The 17,890-nt window shown below is 39.7% G+C and overlaps 1 protein-coding gene across 2 annotated transcripts in view; it reads right to left on the bottom strand.

Moving 5' to 3' along the window:
* Positions 1 to 17,890, bottom strand: part of LOC124600207 (ankyrin-3-like) — a 91,934-nt gene that overhangs the window by 7,795 nt on the left and 66,249 nt on the right. Inside the window, exons 2-3 of one of the 2 annotated variants that reach the window (XM_047136142.1) lie at positions 4,608 to 4,792; positions 4,403 to 4,532 (exon numbers count right to left, since the gene is read on the bottom strand). The exons of the other annotated variant lie outside the window; for it this stretch is intronic. The gene's annotated coding sequence lies outside the window, so the exon portion shown is untranslated. The remainder of the gene's footprint in view (positions 1 to 4,402; positions 4,533 to 4,607; positions 4,793 to 17,890) is intronic. 2 annotated transcript variants of the gene reach the window in all.

Here is a 17,890-nt window from a genome sequence, read left to right as displayed (position 1 = left end):
GATGGTAAAACATCTCAAACCTATGGAAATCTGAGAATCGCCTTCTCCTTCCCTTCCACTAATGCAACCTTTGTAATTTATGGAACGCTTATGGAAATGGCCCGTCATACAGGACAAAAATCGAAAATGCCATTTCTTCATCGACCTTCACTCCCCATTACTCTTAGGGCTATTGTCATTAATTTGTCGGAAAACGCTATCTGATTTATCAAGCAGGCATCGGTTGTGGAATTATCTGTCGTCTGTGAGACCTGAGTTTCTCCTGGCGTACACAACTTTCAAATAACTTCCGGGAATTCAGCCAGGTAACACTTTTAGCGACCGCCGATATTTCGGCGGGAGAACACCCCGCCATTTTCAAGGCAAACTGCAACGGACAGGAGACGTACATGCAAATTTGTTTATGGAAGACTTCGAGGAGCGTGCATTGGAGTCGGCGCCTTTGAAACCCGCCTGTTTCTTTAGATACGTTGACGATACCTTCGTTGTTTGGCCTCATGGGAGAATTTGAATGTCTTTCTAGAACATCTGAACTCGATCCACCCGAACATTCGTTTTACGATGGAGGTGGAAGAGGATGGTTGCCTTCCTTTTCTTGACGTGTTGGTTAGGAGGAAGGATGATGGATCATTGGGACATGCAGTCTACAGGAAACGTACTCACACCGACTTGTACTTACAGGCTAATAGTTGTCACCATCCCGCTCAGCGTGAAGGGGTACTTCGTACCTTGGTACACAGGGCACATGTCGTTTCTGACGCTGAGACTTTGCCAGCTGAGCTGTCCCATCATGAAATTACATTTCGTCAAAATGATTATACACCTAAGTCTACTGCCTTTTTGCCTTACGTAGGAAACACTTCCAACAAGATCGGTAGTATTTTACGGAAATACGATGTGAAATGTGTTTTCCGACCTCCATCTAAAATTAGAGCTTTTTTGAGTTCCGTTAAGGATGATCTTGGTCCGCGTAAGGCGTGTGAATATCGTATTCCTTGTAGCTGCGGCATGGCATATATTGGTCAAACTATCAGGACCGTGGAGGACCGATGTACTGAGCATAAACGGCACACACGATTACAGCAGCCAAGTAGATCTGCTATTGCCGAACATTGCTTGGATACTGGTCACCCCATGTTATATAATAACACCGAGATATTGGCATGCACGCCCAGCTATTGGGACAGTGTTATTAAGGAGGCAGTTGAGATTAAATTAGCGAGCAACCTCGTTAACAGGGAGAGACTCTGTTTGGAATCCGGCTCTCTCCCTTGTCAAAAAACAGAGGGATAGACTCAATGCTACCTCACCTGCGAATTCGTAGTCTCATTATTGATAGCTCTGGCTCTGGTCATCTTTGGTGGCACTTGCTCAGTGTGTGTGTAATCTTTCCTGCTTCACTCCGAGAACCGAGGTTTTAAATTTGCATGAACGTCTCTTGTCCGTTGCAGTTTGCCTTGAAAATGGCGGGGTGTTCTCCCGCCGAAATATCGGCGGTCGCTGAAAGTCTTACCTGGCGGAATTCCCAGAAGTTATTTGAAAACATCTTTCGTCTGCACTCTTTAATTTCATTCTCAAGGCGTCCTTAACCTTCGAAATAGGCAAAACACGAGAAATTCTGATTAAGGATGGCATGATATTCCATTGCAGACTTTACTTGGATTATTGTAGTAAATAGCTAAAAGACAATAATAGATAAAAAAAGTACTATGTTATACGCAGTAACTTAATACTAGCATATTGTAAAGCTAATTTTAATTCACTACTGTTATTATAGCACTTCACAAATTAATGTTATCTTACTTGTCTGTTTATTTCATGCTGGAGGATTAAAACCTCATGAAACCAGAAGAAATGAGTGGAATTATTCTCTCTCTCTCTCTCTCTCTCTCTCTCTCTCTTTCTCTCTCTCACGATACTTATATCGGCATACAGAGTTAGCTGTTTTCATGATTTAGCAAGTTTATTTGTATTTCAAGTTTGTGGTCTGATGCCCTTCCTGTCGCCAGGGGCGTCATTTAACCTGGGGAAGGGAGGTTGTGCGTGCGCCTTCTGCCTGTGAATCGTGTAAACTTAATTTTGTGTGTTAAGGATGCAATCTAAGCAGACGTCTCAGACTGTTTGCTGTTGATGCTGTCGTTTATCGTGTAGTGAAGCCAATGAAAAGAGCAAAATTATGTAGACAATATACCTACATGGTGTGAACGTCTCTGAACAATAAAAAGTGTGAGTCGTCCAGATGAGTATTAAAAGGATTCTGTTAAACTTTGGTTACACGCTAAGCCACATACATCTAAAGGTTGTCGATTCAACTAAGTACAAGGGATAACAATTAGGAACAACTTAAATTGGAACGATCACTTTGAACGTGCTGTGTGGAAGGAGCACCAAAAAGGACTGCATTTTATTGGCAGAACACTTAGAAGATGCGACGAACCCACTAAAGAGGCTGCCTAGGCTACGCTTGTCAGACCCCTTCCGAAGTATTGTTGCACGATATGGGATCAATGTTGCCAACAGTTGAAGTGAGCTTACCACCCGTTTCAAGTGCAAAACCCGCCAGAAAACCACTAAGAAAACTGCCCCTACGCTCATAATCGATAAAATTTCCACTAAAAATTGTTTTAATTATTATTAAAGGAAACAATAAGTATATTAGTGATTAGTTTCCTTTATTATTAAGTAATAAAATATTCACAATAATTAAATGAACGAACATTAAATAAATCAGCAAGTGAAGGTCAGGAACATACAAGCAGTTCTATAACAACAGCTAATTATTTAAATTAATTCGTCTTCTTCAGATGAATCATTTTTGTCTGCATCATCATCGTCGTCGTTTTCTTTGGTACCGATTTGTTTTACAACGTTTATTGGAATTTCATATTCGTTGCAGCATTTTCCTTCCAACCTCAAAACAGCGTATTCTTAATATAGCAGTTAAAAGATATAACTTCATTCTGTTCCTCTGTTTGTTTTTTATTACATTCATACTGCTAAATAGTCTCTCAACATCGGCATTCGAATGAAGTAGCATTACGATAGTATTCGCAAAAGTCGCTAATTCCTCAAATCTGAATTCCCTTGCGCATCTTTGAAATGCAATACTTCATTCCAAAATTTTTGTGTGTCTTTGGTCTCGTTCCTGTTCTACAAATAAATGTGTCGCCACTGATCATCCACTCTTGTTATAAATTCTACACTTTTATTGAACTGATCCATTATATCAGTTAGATTTTCTTTGTTGTGATTAAGTGCTTGTCCAACACTTATTCTGGAAATTTTTTTCATGAACGTCAAATTTTCTGGTAACCTGTTTTTTATTTCTTCAATCGAACTTACTATAAATATTATGCACCAATTACGCAACATTTCTTCGTCTTCCCGTGGTAATCCTTTTTCTCATATTTCAAGCAACTGCTTTTCAAACCGGAATCCCAGATAACACTTTCGATCGAAGAAATCACGAATATTTTGAGTAAAAATATTAACTTTATTAGCATGTAACTTTGCTGACAAGCATATCTATCAGGTCGGTCAACTCATCAAAGAGTTTGGTGTGATCTGTATCTTTCGTTTCGAAAATTTTATTGACTGTGTTTATTTCAATTAATATTGGATATAAAAATGAAATATATGCGTAATTAATCCAGTCCGCCTACATAGCACGCAATAACTCTACCGTGTGACACCTTTCGCGCACTGTAGCTACGGGAAAATGTGTTTTTAGCTCTGATCATTGCGTGTACATTCTTGATACAGCGGACGCCATTGACAACCACCTTGTGTGCCACGCTTAAACTATTTTTAACAGTTCCTGTCCATCGTTGATGGTTGTGTATAGCTGCTTATGAAGAGATTGTCTGGAAGCGGAGCGACTAAACCAATCATATGTCTCTTTAATTAAAAACTCCAAACTTATCGGTAAAAATTCTTTTGCAGCAGTTGAAACAGCCAGTTGCAAGGAATGGGACAAGCAACGTACTAAAATGAGGTGTGGTATCTCTTCTTTCAATTTCGTAAATACTCATTTATTTACTCCAACCATGACAGAGGCATTTTCTGTACCAATGCCCATTAAATTTTCAAGTAGCAGATCGAATCGTTGAAATGTCTTCTTTATAGCAGAGACAATAGCTTCAGCATTACATTCATGTAGTTCAGCAAGGTCAAGGTACGTAGATACTATTGTTTGGCGTAATTTACTGTAATAAACTATAATCAATCACAAGTATTTATGTACAGCAATATCAGTAGATTCGTTAATTAATAAGCTAAATGGCTGATCTTTCCAATCTTATTTTAGAACGTGTATGAAATGCGGTGCTAACAGGTTTTTTGTAACTGTAGTTCGGTTCAGCTGAACTTTTTCAATATCAATTTCATGACAGTGATTAATTACCTCTCCCAAATGGTCGACTACACGTATACTAGTACGCATGGCTGTGAATAATGCAAGTCTTGCTTCTTCCTTTTTTTTCCATTCCCAGTGGGCTCTGAGTTAAATGCAATTTTAGGCTGCATAGTTCAACCTGCAACAATTTACTTAGTCAAAGATGTAAAACCGATCAATGAATGACAAATCAATTTAAAAAGATGTTGCCCACCTTTTTGCTTTGTAGATGATTTCTGACGTCCCATGAGACTTCAAATGTCCATAGTGACTCCTTAAAAATATATCACAAAATTTGCATTTTGCTACCTGATCCGTAGTACTTTCAACTTGAAACCAATCTTTTAAACGTGGATCTTGAAGCTAAGAATCCCGAAACTTTTGCGTATATTGTTGTTCCTGAAAAGTTATACATGTATGAAGTAGTGGCATATTACATACACTTAGAATCACAATTGTGTAATGCACACCACGAACGACGACAGTCGAGTTACTTTTTCTGCGCATCTAACGTGACGCACCGTCTGAGCCAACAAGCGCTCAGTGGTTATTCGAAGCGACAATGAAATAAGTGAGCACCCATCGTCTGAACCGGTTGCTGCATTTCCTGCACCTGCACAAGTTCGTTTGATGTCACATTGTAATGCATCAGTGTTGTCTTCGCAGTAAAAGTTAAATACTCCTTAAATCAAGTACAGCAGAAATAACGTATTTCTAAACATATAAATAGCTTAGTGGTGTGGAGATCACATTTTCAGCAACTGAAACGGGGAATTCTACTAAACCATTATAAAATCCACCAGCCAGTAGAAGCAATACTTCGCCACTAAAAGGAAGGTAGAAACCACCAGTTTTAGTGGAAAATCCACTAAGTTGGCAATACTAAATGGGATCCTTACCAGATAGGTCATCGAAAAAGTTCAAAGAATGGCAGCTCGTTTCCTATTATCGCGAAAGAGGTGAGCGAGTGTCAGCTGATATGGACACGTGAGCTGTGGTGGCTAGCATTAAAATAAAGGTGTTTTTCGTTGCGGCGAAATCTTTTCAAGAAATTCTTATCACCAGCTTCCTCCTCCGAATTTGAAATACTCTGTTGCCTGCTACCTACACAGGAATAAATGACTACCGTAATAAAATAAGAGAAGTCAGAGCTCTAAATGAAGGAATATTACAGTATAACGTCCCTTCGACATCGAGGGCATTAGAGGCGGAGGACAAGCTCGGAATGCTTCAATAATGGGGGAGGAAATCGGCTGTGTCCTTTTAAACGCGCCATACCTGCATTTGCCTGAAGGGATTTAGGTAAGTCACGGAAAAGTTCATCTGGACAGTCGAATGTGGATTCGAACTGTCGTTCTCCTGAATGCAAGTTCAGGGTTCTAACCACTGTGCCACCTCCCTCGGTATCAAGAGCTCACCCGAAAAGATTAAGATGTTCGCTTTTTTCCACGTCGCATTCGGACGCCGAACGGTACATAAATAGTCAAAAGTGCTTCGATGGACACACTATCAAGCACTTAAAGTGTTAATTGTAGGGTAGTCATGGTGATACAGATAGTATTTTCTGAGACTGATATTGGGGACCAGCCCAGCATTTATCTAAAGACCGTGATACAACATCATTCGATCCGTGACTGGCACACCTCCCTACCTCGTGCTTTTTTTTCTTTTCATCTGGTTTTTTTTGGTCGTTTATCTTCTGCAGTTGTGTGTGAATGTCACATGATATCTCTAATTTATTTACATAACATTAATTATTAGCTTTTAACATATGCTGATATTGCAAATAATGACAATATGTGATTTCTTGTATTCCTTGAATGAGAACTGTTCTGGGAATGCTATCGGCACTAATTTGTGGTTAACGAATGAAAGAAACGGAACACTAGCGACACCATAGGCTATGAGTGGAAACACTCTGGAATGTAGTCGCTAAGATGAATACTGTAGAGGTGCTGTATTTTTACGTGTGTTGAAAGTTTGCCATTTGAACTGAACTATATTAAAAAAAACACGATGTATCATGAATGTAGAGGCCAATGAGCTGGTGCAATATGTAAAACTTATTTCTTTCAAAAACAGTTTTAAATAGAGTGGCGGCTTGTGTCCCTGCTGTAATTAGGCATGTATCATTTTGAGAGGTACAAGTATCAATCTGTTTATTGTTAAATTTGTTTCGTGAAGAGTGAGCTATACTGATGTATAAAACAAGTGCAGCCAACTTCCAATATTGTTTATTTGTGGAACTAAATAATTTTCAGAGATATAAATATTTTCTTTGGATATAAGTGTATGGATTCCCAATATATTGAGTTGGTGCACAAGCTCGTAGCGTTTCTGACATACACACATTAATCCTTGTTCCACAGATCATGAATATGGCATTTCGTAATTATGTGGAATGTGTCACTTGAACATAAACAAAATGATTAATTAAATTTTTTATTTATTTATTTATTTTACAGCTACTACTTCATATCTAAGAATTCATCTACTGAGAAGAAGGAGTTGTCATTCAGAAATTCTTTTAATCTCCATTTAAATGTTGGTTGGCTATCTGTCAGACTTTTAATACTATCTGGCAAATGACCAAAGATTATTGAGGCACCATAATTCACCCCTTTCTGTGCCAGAGTGAGATTAAACCTCGAATAGCGAAGGTCATTCGTTCTTCTATGTTGTAGCTATGCACTTTGCTGTTATTTTTGAATAGGGAAGGATTATTAATGACAAATTTCATAAGTGAATATATGTATTGAGAAGATACTGTGAATATCCCAAGTTCCCTAAATAAATATCTGCAAGGTGATCTCTGGTGGGCTCCAGCTATTATTCTGATTACATGCTTTTGTGCAGTGAATACTTTCTCTCTTAACAACGAATTGCCCAAAATATGATGCCATAGGAAAGCAATGAATGAAAATAGGCATAATAGGCTAATTTGCTATGTTTATCACCGAAATTTGCAATAACCTTAATAGCATCAGTAGCTGAACCTAACCTTTCAGCAGATCATCGATGTGTTTCTTCCAATTCAATTTCTCATCAACGCACACACCCAGAAATTTTGTTTATTCCGCCTTAGCAACCCAGAAATTTTGTTTATTCTGCCTTAGCAACAGATTTCTGTTCATAGTCTTTATTTACCAATGATGTTATGCCATTTACTGTACTGAATTGTATAAACTGTGTTTTCTCCTAATTTAGTGACAGTCCATTTGCTGAGAACCATTTAATAATTTTCTGAAAGACATTATCTACAATTTCCTCAGCTGGTTATTATTGTTGGGTGTGATTACTATAGTTGTATCACCAGCAAAATGAACTAGCTTTTTATCTTCATGAATATAGAGTGGCAAGTCGTTAATATACATAACGAACAATAAGGGACCCAAGACTGAACCCTGTGGGACACCATTCTTGATATCTCCCCAGTTAAAGGACTCAGCTGATTTTTGCACACTATCGGTACTGTTAATTTCAACCATCTGCATTCTTCCAGATAAGTATGAATTAAACTATTTGTACACTGTCCCCCTCATACTACAATACTTAAGCTTATCTAGAAGAATTTCATGATTCCCACAATCAAAAGCCTTTGAAAGATCACAAAATATCCCAATGGGCGGCGTTTGGTTATTCAATGCATTTAATATTTGATCAGTGAAAGTATACAGGGTGTCCCATTTATCTTGACCACCCTAAATAACTGTTTGTCCAGATGCAAATTACAGAATGGTTCAAGGAAATGTTCTTTAGCTGTCAGGGGGACGTCAATCAGCATGATTGTCTTCCTTGTGGCTTTGTTCTTTACAAAGACATGAACAGCAGTATGACTTTTTTAAATGGCACCCTGCATTTTTTTTATTCGATAATTCATTTCCTCTCCTAATGTCCTATTCAAAAATGTATCACAGTGTAACATTCACTGAAAGACAACGTTATTAATTACATAACACAACACTGACGTTGACGTTCCCAGCACTTAGTGCAGGTACTCAGGGTAATGGTACACATCCAAGTGTTGATGTTGACAGAGGACAAATGTAAACATAAGTAGAATCCACACCCGTCATTCCATCAACCATCGTCAGTTGAAGAGTTGTGTGAGTAGAATGTACACCAAAGAAGAGAAGGTAGAAATGCTACTCACCTATGGGGAATGTAAGTTAGAAGAACACTAATTGCGATACTCTTTTACTTATGTATGGGTACATTTAGTACAGTAGTTTAGTCCTTTTAAATGCTGTTGTGTAGAGTAGGCATACAGTAAAGTTTGCTTCCTACAAATTGCATCGACATACCGTTTCTTTTATTTTTGAAGGTAGGCGAAATGCTATGCAGGCAGTGGAACTGTACAGAGAGCGATACCCTGACAAGAACCCACCTTCCCAACGGATGTTTTCTCGTCTTGTTGCGATGCTTCAGAAAACGGGAAGTTTCAACCCACAACAACGCAATCGTAGCACTCGCACAGACGAAGATACCAAAGTTAATGTTCTCGCTTCTGTTGTTATGACCCACATGTGATCACACGACAGCTTGAACACGAGACTGGCACTCCTAAAACCAGTGTACATCGTATTTTTACATGTCACTGGTTCCATCCTTACAATGTACGCTTACATCAAGAATTGGATGGGAGTTCTGTCAGTGGGCACAGCTGCAAATCCTCGCCAACCACCGAGCGAGGTGGCGCAGTGGTTAGCACACTGGACTCGCATTCTGGAGGACGACGGTTCAATCCCGTCTCCGGCCATCCTGATTTAGGTTTTCCGTGATTTCCCTAAATCGTTTCAGGCGAATGCCGAGATGGTTCCTTTGAAAGGGCACGGCCGATTTCCTTCCCAGTCCTTCCCTAACCCGAGCTTGCGCTCCGTGTCTAATGACCTCGTTGTCGACGGGACGTTAAACACTAACCACCACCACCACCACCACCACCTCGCCAACCCGAACTTCTTCTCCAATGTTCTATTTACCGATGAATGTTCCTCCTCAAACAAAGGACAGGTAAATACAAGTAACATGTATTATTGGTCCAGCGACAACCCATGATGGCATGAGGTGGAATATCAGCGTCATTGGAGAATTAATGTCTGGTGTGGGATGCTTGGTACTACGATTATTGGCCCTTATTTCATCAATGGTAGTCTAAACGGGACAGCGTATGCCAACTTCCTCAGGTGAATTCCTCATCTTCTGGATGAATAACCAGAATGCTTATGTGGTATCGACATGATGGATGTCCAGCACATAATGCCTTGCGTGTACATTGTGTTCTGAACCGAAGGTATCCTGCCAGATGGACTGGTCGAGGAGGAATAGTTACTTGGCCTGCTAGGTCTCGTGATTTAAATCCTCTGGACTATTTTCTTTGGGTATGCATTAAAGACGTTGTCTATCACGATATTCCAACAACCCCAGAGGGCGTGCAGGAACTTATCATGCTTGCTTGTAATTCTCTTCAGCAGGCAACACTGGAAGCAGTAAAAAATTCTTTCACCCAATAAGTGCACCAGTGTATCGGTGTTCAGGGTCACCACTTTGAGCACCTTTGAATGTTCTACTCCTGGGCAATGGTACAGGAGAGTCAAAGTCAATTTTGTGTTTTGTTTTTACTTGGTTTCATTTGTTTTCTGACAACTCCAACAAGTGGACGAGTATGTGATACCAGGCTCAAAGTCAATGTTGTGTTATGTAATTAATAAAGTTGTGTTTCAGTGAATGATCCACTGTGATACATTTTTGAATAGGTCTTTAGGAGAGGAAACGAATTACCGAATAAAAATTACAGGTTGCCATTTAAAAAGGCCATGTTCATGTCTTTGTAAAAAACAAAGCTACAACGAAGGCAACCATGCTGATTGATGGCCACCTGAAGGCTAAAGAACATTTGCTTGAAACATTTTGTAATTTGCATCTGGATGAACAGTTATTTAGGGTGGTTAAGATAAATAGGACACCCTGTATATAGCATTTTCTGTTGAAAAGCCTTTCTGCAAACCAAACTGACATTTTGTTAGTACTACATTTTTACAAATATATAACGCTACTCTTGAATACATTACTTTTTCAAGAATTTTGGATAAATCTTTAAGAAGTGAGATTGGGCAGTAGTTGTTAGCATCACACCTATCCCCTTTTGTATGCAATGGTTTAACAATCGCGTATTTCAGTCTATCTGGAAAAATACCCTATTTCAATGAGCTACTATATATGTGGCTGAGAACCATACTTATTTGTTGGGAACAAGCATTTAGTACTCTGTTGGAAATGTCATCGATTACATGTGTGATTTTACTTTTGAGTGAATTCACTTCATTGAGTTTGATAGAAATACAGTCTCAGTTGTCCTGATTCCCTTTTAACAATATTCCAAATTATTTTAATTTTATTATTAGATGTGCTAATCTCAGACATAATGCACATACTTCTGGACTTTTTAATATCTTTTCTTAATACAGTGCAGTAGTTTTTTAATGTTTCAGTGTTTTGGGATCATTACTCCTCCTGGCTACACTCCTGCTATAAGATACATTTCCCTTTTCTGTTTACAAGATAGTCTTATCCCTTTAGTAAGCCACATCCTTTTACATGGTTTCTTACAATTATATTTCACTGTTTTCTTAGGGAAACTGTATTCAAATATATGCACAGAGGTATCATGAAATAGGTTAAATTTTAGATTAGCACCATGTTCCCTGTATACCTCATCCCAGTCTAACTGTTGCGGGCTTTCCCTAAAATTCTGATTTGTTAAATCGTTAATTGACTGTAAGGATCTATATCATATACTGTAACTAGCTGTGTATCATGATCAGACAGACCATTCTTAACAGGAAAAGTTTTTATTTGATTAAATTTATCTTGGTCTATGAAACCATTATCTGTCAGTGTGCTGCTTTCCTGTACCACCCAAGTAGGAAAATCAATAATTGATGTCAAATTGAAAGAGCCAAGTAATACTTCAAGGTCAAGCTTTCTATTGGACTCTTTCAGAAAATCTACATTGAAATCCCCACAAACTATAATTTGCTTTCCTCTGTCTGTCTGAGAGCACAACAAAGAATCCAAGTTCTTAAAAAATAGTTGAAAATTTTATGAGGACCTATACATGGCTACAATTATAAAAGTGCCATTATTTAGTTTAGGCTCACACAAGTATGCTTCTATATGTTGCTCTATGCAAAAAATTTTAGTTTCCACATTTTTCACACTATGACAGATTTTAACATATATGGCAACTCCTTCCCTCTCCATAGTACTTACATGTGATGAAAGCTTATATCCAACTACATTTACCATTTCTATACCTGTGACTATATGATGTTCAGACAGGCATAGTACATCTATTCCACCCTCAGTTTCTAAATCTTCTAAACAAACAAGAACCTCATCTACTTTGTTTTTTAATCTCCTGCTTTTCTGATGCAATATACTAACATTACTTTTCACTGTGCTTTTATATGAATCTTGTGTCACACTAACTTTATTTTTCACTGTACTGTTATGACAATCTTGTGATATTTTAACGTCTCTAGTACCTGCCTGTCTGAACTACTCATTAAGTTTAATTTCAATCATGTTGGATGACTGGACACTGATCTTAACCTAAAAACGTACTCCCATGAGTTTCAGTCCCCCCCCCCCTTAAAGATTTTGCTATCATCCCAGCCAGTTTACCCTTCCCTTTCCTACTGAGATGCAGGCCCTGTCTTGTGAAGTCCCACCTACCAATACCATCAACAGGAACCAAACCTATGCCTGACAAAGTAGCCACCAAAGCATCTGATGTAGCTCCATATTGAACCTCCTGACAGAACTGTTCAATTGGGGCCGATCATACTGCATAAAAGCAGGAACCAAGCCAGCATTTGTATGCTTCGTTGCACATGCTATTTTTACCTGGTACCACTCAATATTGTAGCCCTGATCCCTATCAATATTGCTTCCCTCTCCAGCCACAACCATGTCTTGATCCTGCTTTCTAAAACCCTTTGCACAATGATCCTACATCCTCTATCACTTGGCTAAGACATGCACCCAGCTTGTAAATACTTGTGACCTGGTACCTGTCATCTAATTTCTCCTGCAAGATCTGTCCCACACCTCTTCCACAGCTACTACCTAAGAAGAGAACGTTCCTCCTACTTTCTACTTTTTTTGCAACAGTTGGTTTCCTAGTTAAAGTGTGTTTAGTGCTGACTACACTTAACATCTACTTGAGCCTCTTCCTTAGTTGACTGAGGTAGCAAGGCGAACCTATTGTTTGTGCCAATGATGAAACTGTCAGATACTGTTCTCTTTCTGTGGCCACTGTTCCTTGCTATCACTTCCCACCTGTCTTCACCCTTCTCCCCCCCTTAACCACATCAGTTCCTCTCTGGCACTATCCAGTTAAGCCTGAAGGGCTCTAATCTTCCCTTCCTGTTCCGCTATTTTCCTAACCCTTGAACATAATCTGCAATACCATGGAAGAGACCCACATACTTCCCTGATTCCCATGCACTACATTCACCCCAATGCAACCATCTGCCACATCAGCTGCACAGAAACCTAGAACTAACTTTCCTACAGCAGCTCAAACACTTCACGCTCATGGTTGATTACAATATTTTCACAAAATTTATCTAGGCAATAACACTAATATTCTATTAACTAAAGATCACAAGAATCACTAAAGTTATGTGGAGACTAATACACGAGTATACCTTAATATAGTAACGTAATGTAGTTAAAATAACGATAAAAATCGAAACTTGTATACCCGAAAAATTATTCCTAAGATCGTGTATGCGCGATACGTACTTTACTTGAAAGGAAATAAAAGACAGAAATTAAAATCTTTAATTCCCCAAGTAGATTCGGCACTGCTAAATATATGTGTAATGAATACAACCTAAATTCTTCACTTAATATTTAAAGAAACGTCTAAATTTTGTATGTAAACCTACGTCTAAAGTAAGCGGAAACCGGCCCTTAGGTTATGTCTTTTTTTTTTTTTTTGTCGAGAAATACTTTGAAACGAGAGAAACCTTCAATAGATAATATCAAACGGAGTGTAATAAACTTCGTTACAGTGTAATATTAACTTAATTGACAGTTATTATAGAATTAATAGCTTATCTCCACGAGCTTAATATTCAAGCGTGTGCGATCTCCGCCAGTGCTGCCAACGCGCAGATCAATAAACACAACAGGTACACATAACAGAGACTTTAGTCATCAATAATATGTTTTCCCCCAGTATTTACACCACTCTGCCAACGCTGGGTTAACTTTTCGATTCCGCGACTGTAGAAAGTACGAGATTTTGAGGCGAGGAACCCGTCGAGCCATGTTCAGATTTTCATCCGCAAAGGAAGTTTTTTGAAGGTTGTTCGATAGAGAGGAGAAAAGCTGAAAATCTGAGGGCGCAATAGCGGGTGAATAATGTGTGTGCGGAATGACTTCTCAACCCAACTCCAGTATAGGTTTTTTGTCAGAGGGCGGACGTTATTGTCGAGTAGCATCACTTCACGCAGTCTTCCAGGACGTTCTTGGACTCCATCTGCAAGACGTTGCAGCTGTTGACAATAAACGTCAGCAGTGAATGTTACACCTCGGGCTCGGGAAGCAATTCGTATTACACAACACCGTCGCTTCTCCACCAGATGAATAACATTACCTTTCGTGCATGCGTGTAGGTCTTTGTGCGGGGAGCTGCTGGTTTGTTTGGGTTCAACCATTTCCTTGTTTTCCTTACGTTAGCATAAAGACACCATTTCTCGCCGCCAGTAACGGTACAGGATAGGAATGATCGGTTTTGTTCACGAGCCAACTGAAGACGAGCAAACATAGATGCCCATATTTTTTTTAATTTGAGCATGTGGTACGCATACAACCGAGTTTTGAACCACCTCGTTGCATAAAAATTGTCATACGAAGGTGGAATAATCAAAGTTCAACACGTTTGTCTGTTCTCGAGTACAGTAATGTGGATCATTGTTCATTAACGCGTTTAAACGATAATCAAACGCCGAAGGTCTTCCTGAAGCTGGAGAGTCACCAATGTCAAAACGATCCCTTATAACGAGAAAACAATTTTCTTGTCGTGCTCTGGCCAATGGCATTATCTCCATATTAATACACAGCGCAAATGTTTCCGGTTGACTTCGCTGCAGTCAACCTCTACTGAACTCAGACAGAAGAATATGTCTGGAATGTTCCAATTTCTACACAATGAACTCCATTTTCTAGCATCCACAGCTCCAGTCACTATCTCCAAATGACAACATGTAACTCAAACAGTAATAGTGGACGACAAATAAAAATTATAATCGATGTATAAACCCATAGCAACCTGAATATCAACATACAGAACAAAAATGCTACGTACTTAAGCAGTAATCTAATAGTACAATGTCTAAACACTGACCACGTAAACTAAGAACAAAATGTTTCAAATGGCTCTGAACACTATTGGACTTAACTGCTGTGGTCATCAGTCCCCTAGAACCTAGAACTACTTAAACCTAACTAACCTAAGGACATCACACACATTCATGCCCGAGGCAGGACTCGAACCTGCGACCGTAGCGGTCGCGCGGTTCCAGACTGCAGCGTCTAGAACCACTTGGCCGGCGAACTAAGAACATTCAGCAATAAAATAAACTGGATAGCACGCAGTATACTGTCACTGCGTGTTTAATTTGTAAACTGATATGTAAATCTCAAGTGAATATTTGCTGCTTGAGAAGTCCACTATTATCGGTTAAAAGATCGTAATTAGTGAAGTGTGAAAATTACGACAGCTGAGGAAACTACATTTTTTGAACTTACATAAGATCAGAGAGGCAGTTTTAGTGTTTAATAGTCGTGTGCATAAAAATTCCTCCCACTGCAATTGAGTTGCTCAACATTTAGTTTGAAGTAACTTCTTGTCCAGGATGGAGTTTTAAATTTGTTGAAAGTGTTCATCCCCAACAAAGGTAACAGTATGGAGAGAAGAGTATGTGTCATGTTGCTTCAGCCAATTATTTATTACTTTACATTAGGACAGAGAATTCTGTTGCTATTTTGTGCTGACTTACCGTGGTTGCCAAGTAAGTTGCTGCCTTTATCCAGACCACATAATATTTAATTTCATTAGCCCCTGCCGCAAATATACGGATTACAGACTTAGGCCTATATATGTGTTCCCTGTGCAGGTCAATGTAACCATAGAAAACCTAAAGCTGAGGATGCACTTACTGGACGTTTGTGTACTAAGTGTAAAGCTGCCCTACTGTTCAACTTTTATCATAAAAATAAGAGTTTTAACACCAAAAAGTGTTTCTGTAGATACACAACACTAGAGTGGCTCCAAAGAACAGAAACATCGACAATCCTGAACAGAAAATCTCAGCCACCGGAAACACTCCAAAATGAGTGATGGTTTGAGTACTCTAAATAGTCATTTAATAATACTTCAAAATTATTTATTAACGAACTCAGCAGGGCAAGTACTTAACGATATAAAACGACTATAGCGTTAAAACTGCATTCTCTTGTTACGTACTTGCTGTTACCCGCATATCTGTAGTTTTGTTACGATGAGTGTTAGTAAGTAAGCTATAGCTATTGTACATGTAGTGGCGGCTCGTACGTATACATTCTGAGTGTTCAAAAATTTTTACATTCCTATAAATATGAGGGTGCACCCATCTTGCAGACACTTTGTGAAACTGGAGCACATCATGCACAGTGTGGTGTGCTGACCCATGACTAATCTGAAAACATGCTGCAGTGTCATTCAGTGTCACTCGGCGGTTTTCCTTCACTATGGCTTCAACTGCTGCAATGTTCTGTGGAGTCACAACTCGTGCCTGACCTGGACGAGGAGCATCTTCCACTGAAGTCACACCGTTTGCGAACTTCCTACTCCATTCGTAGACGTGCTGCTGTGACAAACAGCCACCACCGTACTGAACCTTCATTCGTCGATGAATTTCAATAGGTTTCACACCTTCACTACGCAAAAACGGAATAACAGAACGCTGTTCTTCCCTGGTGTAAGTCGCAAGTTCGGCGGCCATCTTTATACTGATACTGCGATGGTATGTGTGCATCTGCACTTTGCTGCCACCTACAGGCCATTCTGCACGCTGTTTGTAGCACTCTTACCAACTTACAGGATAACGGCGCGAAATTTCGATTTGTTATTACAAATTTCAGGTTTTCATTTGACTCACCCTCGTATTAATTTATGTATGTTAGCATTTAATAATGCAGTAGGTACATATGCGGCTCGAGGTGTCGCCTCACAGTGCCAGTATTGGCTCTTGTGCAAAGAAATTTGACGACCATTACTCTAGGCTGCGGCAGTTGGAAGAGCAAATGCTCTATCGCACCCGCATTCGGTTGATAATTGTTCTGCTGGCCTAGTTCCGTCGCAGCTACTACGGCGGAATGAAAACCGTGTGTTTCTACCCTGCCCGTCGCTAGCGTGAGTACCGTTCAACTGAGTAAACATGGGTCTTCAGATAACTAGGCACTGACGTTTAGCTACCGGTATGGGTATGAACAACGCATACTGATAGACACAGACCACTGGTTGTATGAGAAAATAGGACTGAGAGAAAACAATGCGCCATCTACATCTACATTTATACTCCGCAAGCCACCCAACGGTGTGTGGCGGAGGGCACTTTACGTACCACTGTCTTTACCTCCCTTTCCTGTTCCAGTCGCGTATGGTTCGCGGAAGGAACGACTGCCGGAAAGCCTCCGTGCGCCCTCGAATCTCTCTAATTTTACATTCGTGATCTCCTCGGGAGGCATAAGTAGGGGGAAGCAATATATTCAATACCTCATCCAGAAACGCACCCTCTCGAAACCTGGACAGCAAGCTACACCGCGATGCAGAGCGCCTCTCTTGCAGAGTCTGCCACTTTAGTTTGCTAAACATCTCCGTAACGCTATCGCGCTTATCAAATAACCCTGTGACGAAACGCGCCGCTCTTCTTTGGGTCTTCTCTATCTCCTCCGTCAACCCGATCTGGTACGGATCCCACACTGATGAGCAATACTCAAGTATAGGTCGAACGAGTGTTTTGTAAGCCACCTCCTTTGTTGATGGACTACATTTTCTAAGCACTCTCCCAATGAATCTCAACCTGGTACCCGCCTTACCAACAATTAATTTTATATGATCATTCCACTTCAAATCGTTCCGCACGCATACTCCCAGATATTTTACAGAAGTAACTGCTACCAGTGTTTGTTCCGCTATCATATAATCATACAATAAAGGATCCTTCTTTCTATGTATTCGCAATACATTACATTTGTCTATGTTAAGGGTCAGTTGCCACTCCCTGCACCAAGTGCCTATCCGCTGCAGATCTTCCTGCATTTCGCTACAATTTTCTAATGCTGCAACTTCTCTGTATACTACAGCATCATCCGCGAAAATCCGCATGGAATTTCCGACACTATCTACTAGGTCATTTATATATATTGTGAAAAGCAGTGGTC

This window comes from Schistocerca americana, chromosome 1 (genome assembly GCF_021461395.2).
Source record: "Schistocerca americana isolate TAMUIC-IGC-003095 chromosome 1, iqSchAmer2.1, whole genome shotgun sequence".
Lineage (NCBI taxonomy): Eukaryota > Metazoa > Arthropoda > Insecta > Orthoptera > Acrididae > Schistocerca > Schistocerca americana.
This window is presented reverse-complemented; position numbering and strand designations above follow the sequence as displayed.